The following is a 12497-nucleotide window of genomic DNA, read 5'->3' as shown; positions in this document are numbered from 1 at the left end:
ATTACGACCGAATTGTCCGAGATCATAGGTCATTGCATGTACATTCGTTTTTCAGGGATGACTTTTCTTTTCTCTTGAATGGTGATTTCTGTAGAACAGTTATGGTCGCCTCGCAGTGACTGAATAGCCTGCCAAGGGCTGTTGAGAATGTACCGCTGGACATTTCAGAGCTAGTCAGTCTGATTGATTGAGCCATAAAGAGTTTGTCCGTGGGGCTAACAGGACTCGGATAAAAGATTAGGAGTCTGTTGAGTCTTGATTAATGTTGTCAGTGGCGCTGAAAGATTTATATAAACAGGGTCTCTGCCATGAAATACACGCACGCTGAACTGAGCGATCTGAAGCCGGTGAGGATGAAACAATCAGGGGGTATCCCCAGGACACAGGCGAAATCAAAACAGAATTGTCACAACTCCATAATGAGACAAACAAGCGTATTAACTGACAGACGAAGCAGGACCGCAACACAAGCGACAAGGCTGAAGGAGATGACTCAGAGGTGACAACCACAGTTTCATTTTTGCTGTTTTTCTGAATCAGAAGAAATGTGATGATGGCAGGAGGACAAAAAAAAAAAAAAATCCTCCGCATATTTATACAGGACCTTGTCTGTGTCAAGCCCTGCCCCACCCCCTGGACTTAGGCTGCCTGATTAGTATTCAGTGAATTCATTAAGACACAATTGCTGGTGTCTGGGAACATGGGAACTCTTGATGGAGGAGAGGTTGAGTTCAGCCCACTGGCTAAGTCCCTACAGAGAAAACGCCCCATCCCCCAAACTTGAAGGTCACCATGTCCTTACTCTGCTACTGATCTGATGATCACAAGCAGCAGGCAACAGCGGTTGGGGGGCGGGGGGGGTCAGTGTTAAGATCTTTATTTGCACATGCTGCGTTGTTTCCAGCCTGTAAAGATCAGCACTGCGCCTGCGAAAAATGGGAGTCTGACTTTTGGCTTGATTGTCCCCAAAGGCAATCACCCACTATTCATCACCCAGGAGGGAGCGTTGTTGTGCTGCGTTATAATATAGTGTTTCTCCTTGTAAGCTATAAAAAATATAAATGAGATCAGAGTTTGTAGCCCGCAGACCATCCATCCCTCAACCGTTGCATCCCCACTATTAAAATCAATGTTGAACGAATGAACAGCAGGAACCAGGGGCACATCAGGTAGAAAACTCTTCTGGCTGCTCCAGCGGTTCATGCGTCATGGGGGTGAGCTTTGGTTGCGTCCCGGCAAACCGGTGATGAATCATTCCTCAGGGACGCACTTACACACTTGAGCCAGTTTAATGAAAAACACCAAAAAACCTATCCTGCATGAAAGCTTCACAATAATAAATCACAGGCGAGGAGAAAATATTGCATACGGCCACGGTGCACACACACCCAGCAGAGTTTAGCTCTGGCTCCCCTCTCGCTGCTGGACTGTCAATCTTGTGTGATTGTTATCACTATGACTTGCAGCTCCAAACACAAATCTCTTCATCATCACCCCCTACCTCTGAAAATGATTTCAAATTACGAGGGAATTATCAAACAGAGGCAAAAACGCTCCCCCCGGGTTTAATATCGCAATTCATGCTTCTCTGTTTCGCTTCAAGTGGTCTCTTGATGACTGAGGAAGGATCTTTTGCCCGCACCAATTTTAAGGTGTTGGCAGTGAAAATAATTATCATTAAAATAAACAAAACAAAGGAGAATAATATGAAGAGCTGCTCTGGCAGTAGAGTATATACTAGAGAGAAATCTGTGCCATATCCTGCAGCGTCTTTCTGTTTTCCTCCAACACAATGAGGAAGAAAGACTTTGATCATCCACTATATCTCATTCGCCATGAGGAGAGGAAAACAGAGTCAGGGCACAGGAGTTGGGTTTTCCATGCTGGGGAATGCAGAGCAGAGGAAAATGAGGTGAACAGTCATGGAAAGAAAAGCAGAAAAACCTGCAGCAGCTGCAACACACTTGACAGGAAACTAAGCTGCTGAAGCAAGTGTCAAACAAAACAAATTGCTAAACCTTTTCTGACACACGGCACGCTCTCCGGATTGTCACGTTAAGAGTGGAAATTAAGTTGCCAGAAACAGAATGCCAAGGATAGATCACCAACATCAAGAATAATGCTGACTTTGACGGCTGAGGGGAGGTGAGTGTACTTACGAAGAATCAGTTCACACCAGAGCATTAATTCATAAATCCTGTTATTTGTGGTTCCTTTGTCCAATACAGGATTGGAATGCCTTCTTTTTTTTAGCACCACGTTCAGTTTTTGTCACGAAGCCAAAGCTAAAAAAGGCTTCCTCTCAGCTGCGACCAGAGTATTCTGTCTCAAAAGATGCTTTTTTCTTTTGGAGCCTCGGCATGGAAGGCACATAGGCATGAACGTGACAGCTCAAGTGAGTCAGTGAACACACAAATAAAGCTTCATTTAGAAAGGAGGGAGTACTTCAAAGCTTGGCCGACGAGGTTAAGAGAAAATGCACAAGAATAAAGAGTCAGCCCTGGCTGAAAATGCATTTTGAGATGTGGAGAAACTGATGCAGCAGCTACAATAAATACATCCATACTGCATTCAAGTTCAGGTCAAAATGAGGAAAAACCTATTTGAGGTTTTTGAAAAGTCTACATTTAAATGATAATCAAATGTGTGCGTGTGTGTTTAGGTATTTGAGCAGTAAGCATTACAGAGCAGCAGCGTGATAAACAGTATATCATTTCTTGCAAAACTCATCTTGTTTTGACAAAAATGTCCACAGAAAACTAGAGTAAGCATTAACTATAAATCACTCTACAAAACACTGACATTAATGCAAAAAGAAGAAGAAGAAAAAGGGAAGATATACAAGATGCACTCCAGTGGAAACGACTACAACGAAAGGAGTGTGTTCCTGTGAGTGTGTAACAAAGATCAGGGGCATGTTGCAAAGGTTTAAGGCACCCATTACTGCTGAGTGTAGCAGCAATGGGATTAGTGGTACCCGGAGGGCGCAGATGGCACCAAAATCTTCAGAATCGTTCTGAAAAGGTCACACAAAATACAGGAGAACTACCCCCACCCACTCACCCACCTTTTCACTGCTGCTAACAGATTCCTCGGGCTGGTTTCTGTCCGGGATTGTAGTCCCTCATCAATCCTCTGAGAGCTCGACAATCTTTTTTTTTTCAAGTGTGTAAAGGAGAGCAGAAGAGAAATGCCTTTAAAATGTCAAACGGCAGCAGACCTGACTCGTGGTGTCACTGATGAGTCCGTGGTACAGGCTGAATTCAATAAGAGGCTTGTGGCGCTTTAGAGGAAAAAAAGGTTTTTTCAGAGCTCTTTTGTTGCGATGTTTAATGGGACAGGAAGCCAGTGAGAAAAGATGCAGACGCAGACAAATGAATCAAAAGACATTGGACTTTATGGCCACGCGCAGAGCAAACAAATTGATGTGCACTTTATAATTTCAGGCCGTGTAATTTAGCCTGAAGCAAGGCCATAGCCATGGAGTCACCGCTGGGGGGACCAGATCAACATCGCTTCACTTCGCAAGGTCGGATCAACCTCACACGTCACAGACTCTGACGCTTGCTGTGTATTATGTCTGGCGATTTTAGCCCAGAATCATCATATTATCAACGGGCCTATTCAGAAGAAAACCACGTATTGATTAGGGTGAGGTGATAGCTTTTGTTCATCAGGAACTACAACGCAATGGACAGAGCAAGGATACTGCTGGTAACACCTATGGGTAAATTCTTCAACTAACGAGGTGATTCTGGGCATAACACAGGGGAGGCAGCAGCGTCTGTGGTGAGATCAGGCTGACAAAAAACACATTTTTAAGTTTAATCCTTCCAATCAATTTTTTCTCAAATATTTCCAACTTAAATCCTTTCTCTGAATATCAGCCCCTCCCTGAGTCCTACATATATATATATATAAATATTTCTTATCCTGCAGTGGCCCTAATATGCCATTGTAAGATTATGAATGCGAATGATTATTTCAGCTGCCGGTTGCCTGTTGTAGCATAGCAACTTCTTTTAATTCTATTTCTCAAATCAATAGATTTTTCTATCAATATTACATCCCTGGTAAGAGTGTCATTTTTGACCCTTTCCATTCATTCATCATTTGTCTCTGTCTGTCTGCATGGACTCATGTTGGGTCTATTGCTTTTGCATTGAGACCTGCATTCCTCCTCTGCTCTTGTTTCGCCATACTGCTGTGTCTGTGTATTTCCTGCCACCATACGGCTGCATCCTCCCCAGGCGCTGGCTCCTTCACCAACACCATATGGCAAGGCCAACTACACAGGCAGCGCTCCGCAAGACTCACAGCGTCTCCGATCTCCATGTTTTCTTTAACAGATCCACTAAACCAGGTATACAAGGTCCTCCAATTGTATATAGAAAATACAGACACATACCAACTCTTATACAATATCTAAGCACAACAAGGCAGCAGAGTAATAATTAGACTAGACCAGATTGTATACAGGCTCACTGCATAACAGGTGGCACATTCTTCTGCTGCTGGCTTTGGCCTCTAACCTCACAAAGGGTTTCAAACTTCTTTGTAAATCAGCTTATTTGACATAACACAGTCCTCCTCCTCTTCTTCTACGGTAAAAATAAGCTCTAGAAAATGTGCATCCTGCATCAAAAACTAAAATAAGTATCCTTTGTAAGACCTATAGGCTCATGAAATTGTGCCCTAACTTCCTTAATACCTGTTTCCTACTGAAACAAGATATTGGAGTGGGATAACAGAGTTTTCATTCTGAAATGTAAACAGGTATCTTAAGAAAGTCAGCTTTACTTGATAACAGCCTCAGAGGGAGAAAATGTGAGTTCTTATTTAAACCTATTTGGGCATCATGAAATCATCATCAAAATGCTTTTGTTTTTCAGGAAAGTAAAAGTTTGCCTGGAGGGCTAATAGCCCCTGAGATGATCATCTTTACTTCAGCAGACAGTGTGTAAACTCTCCGCCTGACAGCTGGCAAACCAGTACTGAACTATGGGGAGCAGTTTAGATGATAACATGAGTTAAAACTCTCTGCACTGGTGAATAACTACTTGAGCCATTGTGGGTGTAAAATAAAGGGTGGCTCTGCAGCTACACAGGTCGTTCCTGACCAGTTTTGCAGGACAATTTATGAGAAAGTTGACAGTGCAAACTATGGCTGTTGTGTACTGTAGCTGGTGGAAAGACCAATGACAGCCAAGTGAGTGGTGTGTTCAACCAGTCAGGTGCAGGAAGGGATTATAATGATGCATGAGTGAAGGAGACCACTGTCCGTCAACGGTTGAACAGCATGGCTGAAATTCTTGCCAGACCACGATGAGTGAAATTTGTGGGTTGGCTGTGAGGGCAAACCATTTTATTCCAAAACACAGAAATTACAAGGTGTAGCTGAGCAGTATTTTGGTCAGTGCACTCTGAAATGCTGAATTTAAACTGTTGTTGCAGCTCACCCTGGCAACACAAAATGAAAACTCACCCACCAGCTCCTCGGCCTGGGAGCTGGGCTGTATTGTGATTGCTTGGGCGGAATACAAATCCAAATACACCAAGCGCCTTAGTTCAGCTTTTTGCTATTTTGTTTATTCTGACAAACAGCCCCCCGCCCCCCCCATTTGGGAACAAGCAGTGTTAGAATGAAACCAGCTTGTGAAAAGAGGTGTGAAACGATATCTGGAGAAAAAGCTGACAATAAATTTGCCCAACTCTGGTGGCAGACAGACAAGTGGAGTACGTGTTATGATGTGAAGATGAAACATTCATATTCACACTTCATGTGTTGAGCGTGCTACTCGCAGCTGGAAACTCGTGTCGAATCAGAGGGTGTTACCACTGTCTTTCCTCTGCACAGGCATCATGTTATGAGGAAAGTGAACTGAGCTTTGACCCATTTAGTGATGAAAACCTTCCATCTGTGAATTAAAGATACTATAAAATTTCATGTTGCAATATTATAATTGATTAAGTGATTAATTTAATCCATTCACATGAGATCCTCACATAGAGCTCAGCAATGTGTAGGAAGGAACATTAAATGAATTATGCAGTAACTGATACCAGTGTCAGGACATGAGGAGTGACAGAGAGTCAGCACCACCCCTGACATCTGTGACTGATTGCAAGTTGTAATGTGCCAGTGATAAATGTGTGAACATGAGGCGGTGATGAATTTAACACTGTTCCTCCAGGAACAGGGACCTTCCATTACACGTCTTATTACTGTCTCTCCCTCCTGATGGCTTAATTGATCCTTATGGGCCAACAAAGGAAACCCTCCTCCATCCATCCAGAGATTATGATACCCGATAGGAGGGGGGAAAAACACCAACCATAGCAGCATTTAACCCGACTAGCCCTTGTACAACATTTAATTACAGAGCTAAAAGGCACTGAGTCCCTTGTAGTATCGAGTAGTTTTTTGGACCATAAAGGTGAATGCAGCATTTTATCACACAATTTAATTTTCATTGGATACAACTTGTTTTTCCTTAAAGGACAAAACCGAAATAGGGCCACTGGTCTGATTGACATGTCCTGCTGCCAGGGCTTCCTCTGCTGTGGTGCGTGCTAAACTGAGCGCCTTCATGGATGAATTCAGAGGAGAAATGCAAAGCATGGAAGAACAGCACTCCTTTCTACCCACAGAGGTTGACCACGGCATATGCTGCCGCTTATTATTCCCTGTATCTGCCTGTTTTCCATTGTATTTATAGCAGGAGGGACTTGATTTAGATCTGCTCCATCTGGTGATTCGCTGTAGGGATGGGTGCCACATCTTCTGCTGTTCTGTGTAATCTCCCCCCACTCTGCTTACTGGCCTTTATTTAAAAAAGATGGTAAGTGAGATAGCAGGGCGTCGCTCCACTCTCTGTCTTTCTCTCTGACACCAGCTGCTGCTGCACAGTTTATGATGCTGGCTGGGAGGCATCGGGAGGAGGGGGAGTCTGGAGCCTGTGGAGGTGTAAAAAATCCCTCCCACTTTCTCTGCTGGAATGCAAGGATTCCACGGGTGGCCTCCAGAGCCCCTTTCCTTCCACACAACCCTCCCCCAGCCTCAGCTCCCATCAACCTTCAGCAGCCCCTGCAAGGGGAACAGACTGGAGGTAACAGAGCTGAGGTTTGAGGCACAGAGGAGGAAGAGGCTGATTGAAAAACATCTTTAGCCCCTGACTTCCACATCTGAATCACCTCTTACCTCAATATAAAAATGTGCAGGGTTTTCAAGGATTTGTACCGACAAATGGAGGCAGTGTAGGTGGCAATTTCTTTCATTTCATGTAAATGCACTCCACAGGAAATGTAGGGCAGGAGAGCTGAGCTGCCAAACGATGATTTTCTGATCTAATGAAGCCTCCAAATAGAGACATACAGGCACTGACAATGAGAAAATGCAATATATAGTGCCATATATAGCTAAATAAAATTCTCTCTATATTCCTGAACATTTCAGCAGCACGGACACGAGCCCATTTCCACTATAATTACATTTCAGAGGAGATCATAATACCTCTTAATGGGAAGGAAAGTCACTGCAATGGACAACTGGTAATGTGATCGTCTACCCATGACTGACACTCAATTCAAATCTTTCGTTAAATGCCCTTATTTCATTACCCTCTAATGTATTCTTTATCCAGTGTGCTGGTGCAGAGAGAAGTGGGGAGAGATGAGGGAAGGGACGGTCAAAGATGAGCCGCTATCTCAAATGCCTCATTTAATGGGTTATTTTTTCCGCTGACAAAAAAGGTCAAAATTGTTAAAATTTCTAATCTGATGATTAATCAGCATCTGGCTCCAGCTGAAAAAAGTTTTTGTCTCCTTCACTGCGGTGTTAAGTTGAAGTTTGTTGAAGCTGTATTTGACTTCCTCTCGAAGGGAACAAACAAGGAGCTCAGCCTCCAGCAGCCTTGTCAGGGGCAACATGTCAGTCACTTTGTCACAATTGCAAGACTTTCTGAGTGTACTTGCCAGAGTAAATAACTCACCATGAGGCTGGCCGGCTGCCTGCTGCAGTGTGGTGAAGCTTTAATGCTACATGTTAAACTATATACAATGTGTGAAAAAACCCCAGCAAGATTGTGTCACTGTGCTTTGTCATTGTGTTTTCTGCAAAATAAAGGCTTTTTATCAAGATTTCTGGTCATAAATGAAACTATAATAATGCAGTTTTGCTGGATTGAGCATCTCCAAGTCAGCATCTACTCTTTGTGTATGTTTTGTTTAATTTTGCACTGTTTAATTTGAGTGCGGGTAAACTCTGCAAACTTGTTCATGCTGACTTCACAAAGATGCTGCTGGAACAGACATGAAAGCCTCCAAACTGCAGTCAGACGAATTGTTTGACAAAACCCAGCAAAAAAGCACACAAATGACTTGCAAACAGTTCTTGGTCTTCCTAAAATCTTAAAGTAATGGAGAACAAACACGGTGGCGGGGGCATCTTTGGCTGCTTCGGCACCATGTGCTTGTGTTTGCATAAGTGCGAGACTGATTGTTTGCACTAACGTGGCAACGTGACAAAGCTGCGGCATGGCTGAAATTTACCACAGCAAGAAAACAAAAATATTAAATGTTGTTTGAGCAAACATTTATGTGAGACATCTGAGCAGCTTCCCAACAAAATGGAACCCGAAGTGAAAGCAGGAAACTGCACAAACAGCAAAGCTATTTGCTCATCGTCACCTCTGAGTGTTAGTGCGGTCACGTCTGCTTGTTGCCCCTGAGGATGCTGCAGGCTCCCTGCAGGGGAAAATGGCCATCTCCACTGATTTTCATTTCCACGCTTACCAACAGAGTGTGGGGGAAGAGACAGGCCACTGCCCCGGTGCCCACCTGGTGACCAGATGAAGGCTTTAGGGTTCAGCTTCCCCTCGTAGCTCTGCATATGCAAGCACGACGGGACAGGCGCGAGGCTGGCCCCTGCCTGTAGCCTGTCTTGAAGACGGATGAGGCAATAGTGCTGGGCCTGGGGCCCCCGGGCTCCCTGCAGGGACCTCACTATTGGGCTGGTAGATTAGGTCTGGATCACAGTTGACGTGCCACAGCAGAGAGCAATGGGATGGTGGAGAGAGGTCGGAGTGTTTGTCTCTACTTCAAAAGTGGAGCAGCCAACATGTGATCCAGTGCTTGTGATGTTTAAAACCCTTCTTACAGGTAATGTAGAGAAAACACAGATCTATTTTTGACACAAATAATCAATTATTTAATCAACACAAAAATTCAAATGCAATAAGTAATGTATATTTCCAGCTATTACTACTATGAAGATTTACCACCTTTCCCTGTTTTACACAATATGAAACGGAATAGGATTGGGTATTAACTGTTGGACAAAACAAGTTATTTAAAGGCATCGCCTTGGGCTCATGGAAATGCATATCAATATTGATCATGAAAAACCTACTGCCTTAGGCTTTTCATTGGTTTTATTAAGGCCATTAGAACGTAATAGTAACAGATCGTCTTTCCAGTTGTTTCAAATTATCACTGGAAGGATCACATTAGCAGCCACTCAAGCGACAGCAGCCCATTTTCCCCATGTTCACCTCACCACCCCCACCTATTACTGCTTCCTGAAGATATACGGCCGTTCATATACATGCCAATGAATCACAGTCCTGCTCTGCACGCGACGCGATGCCCTTGGTTAGGTGTTACTTTCCAAGCTCAAGGTTTATTGCAAAGCGGTGAGATAGAGGAGGATGTTAGCGGGTGATACGCTTAGCGAGGGGCGAGGAGAGTGCCTTCATAGCGAGACGCACGATGAAGGATCAATCATTTGCTGGATTTTTAAAACAGAAGACAAAAGCACAAGGTCAAAGGCTGGATGCATGAGAGAATGCAGATCAGCATTTCCAAAAAAAGCACAAGGAAAAAACCTGGAAAACACATCCTGAGTACACAGTGAGGCAGCAGAAAGTTGCTCATCACCACAAGTGACAAACAGCAGTCTGACGGCAGCTCAGCAGAGGATGTATATCTCTTTCCACAGATCAATGAGTCCTGCAGACGCCCCTGTCACAAGCCTGGGCTGGGTGCCCACCTGTGTCTGAGTCTACACCGTGCACTGTCCCCACGACTCCCACTCGCCTCCTGTGTAAGTGCCTGCAGGGCTTGGCAAGGGGAGAAGAGCGTGCTCAAAACAACAAAGCTTAGAGCAAGGACACTACCAGGCTCCCAGCTGACGGATCTGAGCTTTGATCATGATTAGAGATTGTTGTGGCTCAGGGCAGGTGTCTTCCAGACTCAGCAACACCCTGCTGAGAGCCCATCAATAAACAGTGGGAAGGACGACTGCTTGAATACTTTGGCTCGACGACAGCACACCTTTAAATCCTTATGATACCTCTGTGCAAGTCTGGTTTGAATTGTTGTTTTGTTCAGCTGCCTTCCAAGACAGAGGATGTTTGTGAAAACCCAAGGGAGCTTCTGACTAGATTTCAGAGAGGAAGCCCTTTTTCTAGAAAGGAAATCACAAACTCTTGCCTAAAGAAGTTTATGAGAAACACAACCCCGTTACTTCTTCCCATTTCTGAATCTGGTTTTCTTATCAAAACGCACAGGTTTTTACTTTGGGCTCTATTGACTAACTGTTATCGCTCTATCACACACTGCAGCGGTGAAAAGTGTTTCACTGCGACTCTGCTGAAAGTAATTGTAAAAGATCATTGCCTTTTTCATTTGAAGTGGCACATGTGTAGTGTAAGTGCATCTTTTCAAACTGAATGTATGCCACCTGGGAAATCTTCATGCACCGGCTGCTAGTAGCTGGCCGACAACTACTCAGGAAAAAGTGCTCAGTTCCTCTCCAGTCTTTCACTGCGTCCCTGGAGAGCAGAGAACAGAGCTGTGGACTGACCAGTGACCATATATTTGGCATTTTTCTTTAGTGCACGCTTTCTTTTGAGTTGGGAGCCCGAAGAAGAGGCAGAAAGTGTGAGAATCACAGCAGCATATGAAAGCTCCAAACCCTCAGGAATGCAGTCCTTTAAAATAATTAGCTGTCAGGTTTCCTTTGAAACTTTCAACATTTCATTTCGGACTGTTGTCTCCACTGTTTTTCCCATCTTTTTAAACCACACATTTTCAATCCCAAATTGGCTGAAAATATAATCGTGTTAATGCCTTACAGTTATATGGCTGCTGGCAGCTTTCGAGGGAAACTCAACGCAGACACACTGTACGCTGTTACAAAGATGACTCATCCCAATTCTGTTGATGTGGTGTCTTTTTTTCCCAACAGATAACTCGCTTACATGTAAAGTCATATTCAGTGCAGTTATGCTATAGTTAACAAGTCTTCAGTAATATAAACATCCACAGTAAAAATCAGGTTTTAGTTCCAGGCCAAAAAATTCTAAGATAAACCTCCTTTGTGGACATTTTTCACCAACATTCAACAATCAGACTGACTGAAATCATCTAAACAGACACACCAGAAGAGCAGCCACTTCATTTTCATTAAGAGGTACAGCTCTCGCTTTGCAGTCTGATCTAAAAGTTGGTCTAATCAGATGGGATGCATCTGCCAAGATACATAATAAAATCCTGCCTGTGTCCTAGTGGACACTTCCAGCATAGATCAACAGCCAACCAGTCCACATGCTTTTCAGCTGTTTCTTAGCTTTTTCTGACAGGCAGAATAACGGATAACTCATCTTCAACTGCATTGCCTGAGGAAGTGGAAGCTAAATGATTTCAGAGCTCTAGACACAGTGGAGGCTTGAAGGGGAAGATGCTGGGATAATAATGCACATTTAGCGGCCAAAACCCAGCAGGGTACTACGTGGGCTCTGTGCTCCACGGAGCTGTCTCTGCTGTTATTGACATTTTGTACACCCAGCCTGGGTCAGTTTACTGGATGGCATTGTTGCTCATGGGTGACGTGCAGCGCGTCAAACTTGCCTACCTCTGCAATAGCCACCTCACATCAGACAGCTGAAGCAGGTGCAGAGGCAGGAAAAAAAAACACATTGGGTAATTTTTCATTTCCGGGCCATTCGACTGAGAAAAAGACGTTGATATGACATCAAATCAAAAATCAGGTATCAGGCAGGCAATCAAAATAGTCCAACCTACGCTTTGTCCACTGTGCTGTGCGATGGACAGTCTGCACCATGTTATCGCGGACCTGAGTGCCGGTGACTTCTCGGCTTCTATCATCTCCCTCTTTGCACGCGACAAGCCATTCGGCATCTATCCTGAGTCAGGCTGAGTGCTCTCTGTTTGACCAAAAAAAAAAAAAAAAAACCAACACACTGCGGCCACTTACTCTGCGGTTATCTTCAAATGTCAGATGGTGAAGCCCATCACGGTCAGGCTGAAACATGTTGAGCAGAACAGCTTTGGAGGACTTCACTTCCTGATGCGGCAGCTCTCACGGAGATTCGGCAGTGTTAGAAAAAATGACACAGAATCCTAACCTGCCATCATTTTGTCAGAACGGTTCAGCCAGCGACTGAAACCATGTTGTTATGACAAGCAATCAGCCG

At 44.1% G+C, this 12497-nt stretch overlaps 1 protein-coding gene across 1 annotated transcript in view; it reads right to left on the bottom strand.

Moving 5' to 3' along the window:
• LOC139336847 (LHFPL tetraspan subfamily member 6 protein) overlaps nucleotides 1-12497 on the bottom strand; it is a 42337-nt gene that overhangs the window by 16920 nt on the left and 12920 nt on the right. The gene's annotated exons all lie outside the window — the stretch shown is intronic.

Source organism: Chaetodon trifascialis, chromosome 9 (genome assembly GCF_039877785.1).
Source record: "Chaetodon trifascialis isolate fChaTrf1 chromosome 9, fChaTrf1.hap1, whole genome shotgun sequence".
Classification (NCBI taxonomy): Eukaryota; Metazoa; Chordata; class Actinopteri; order Chaetodontiformes; family Chaetodontidae; genus Chaetodon; species Chaetodon trifascialis.
Note: the sequence above shows the minus strand (reverse complement) of the source record. Positions and strands in the feature narration are given on the sequence as shown.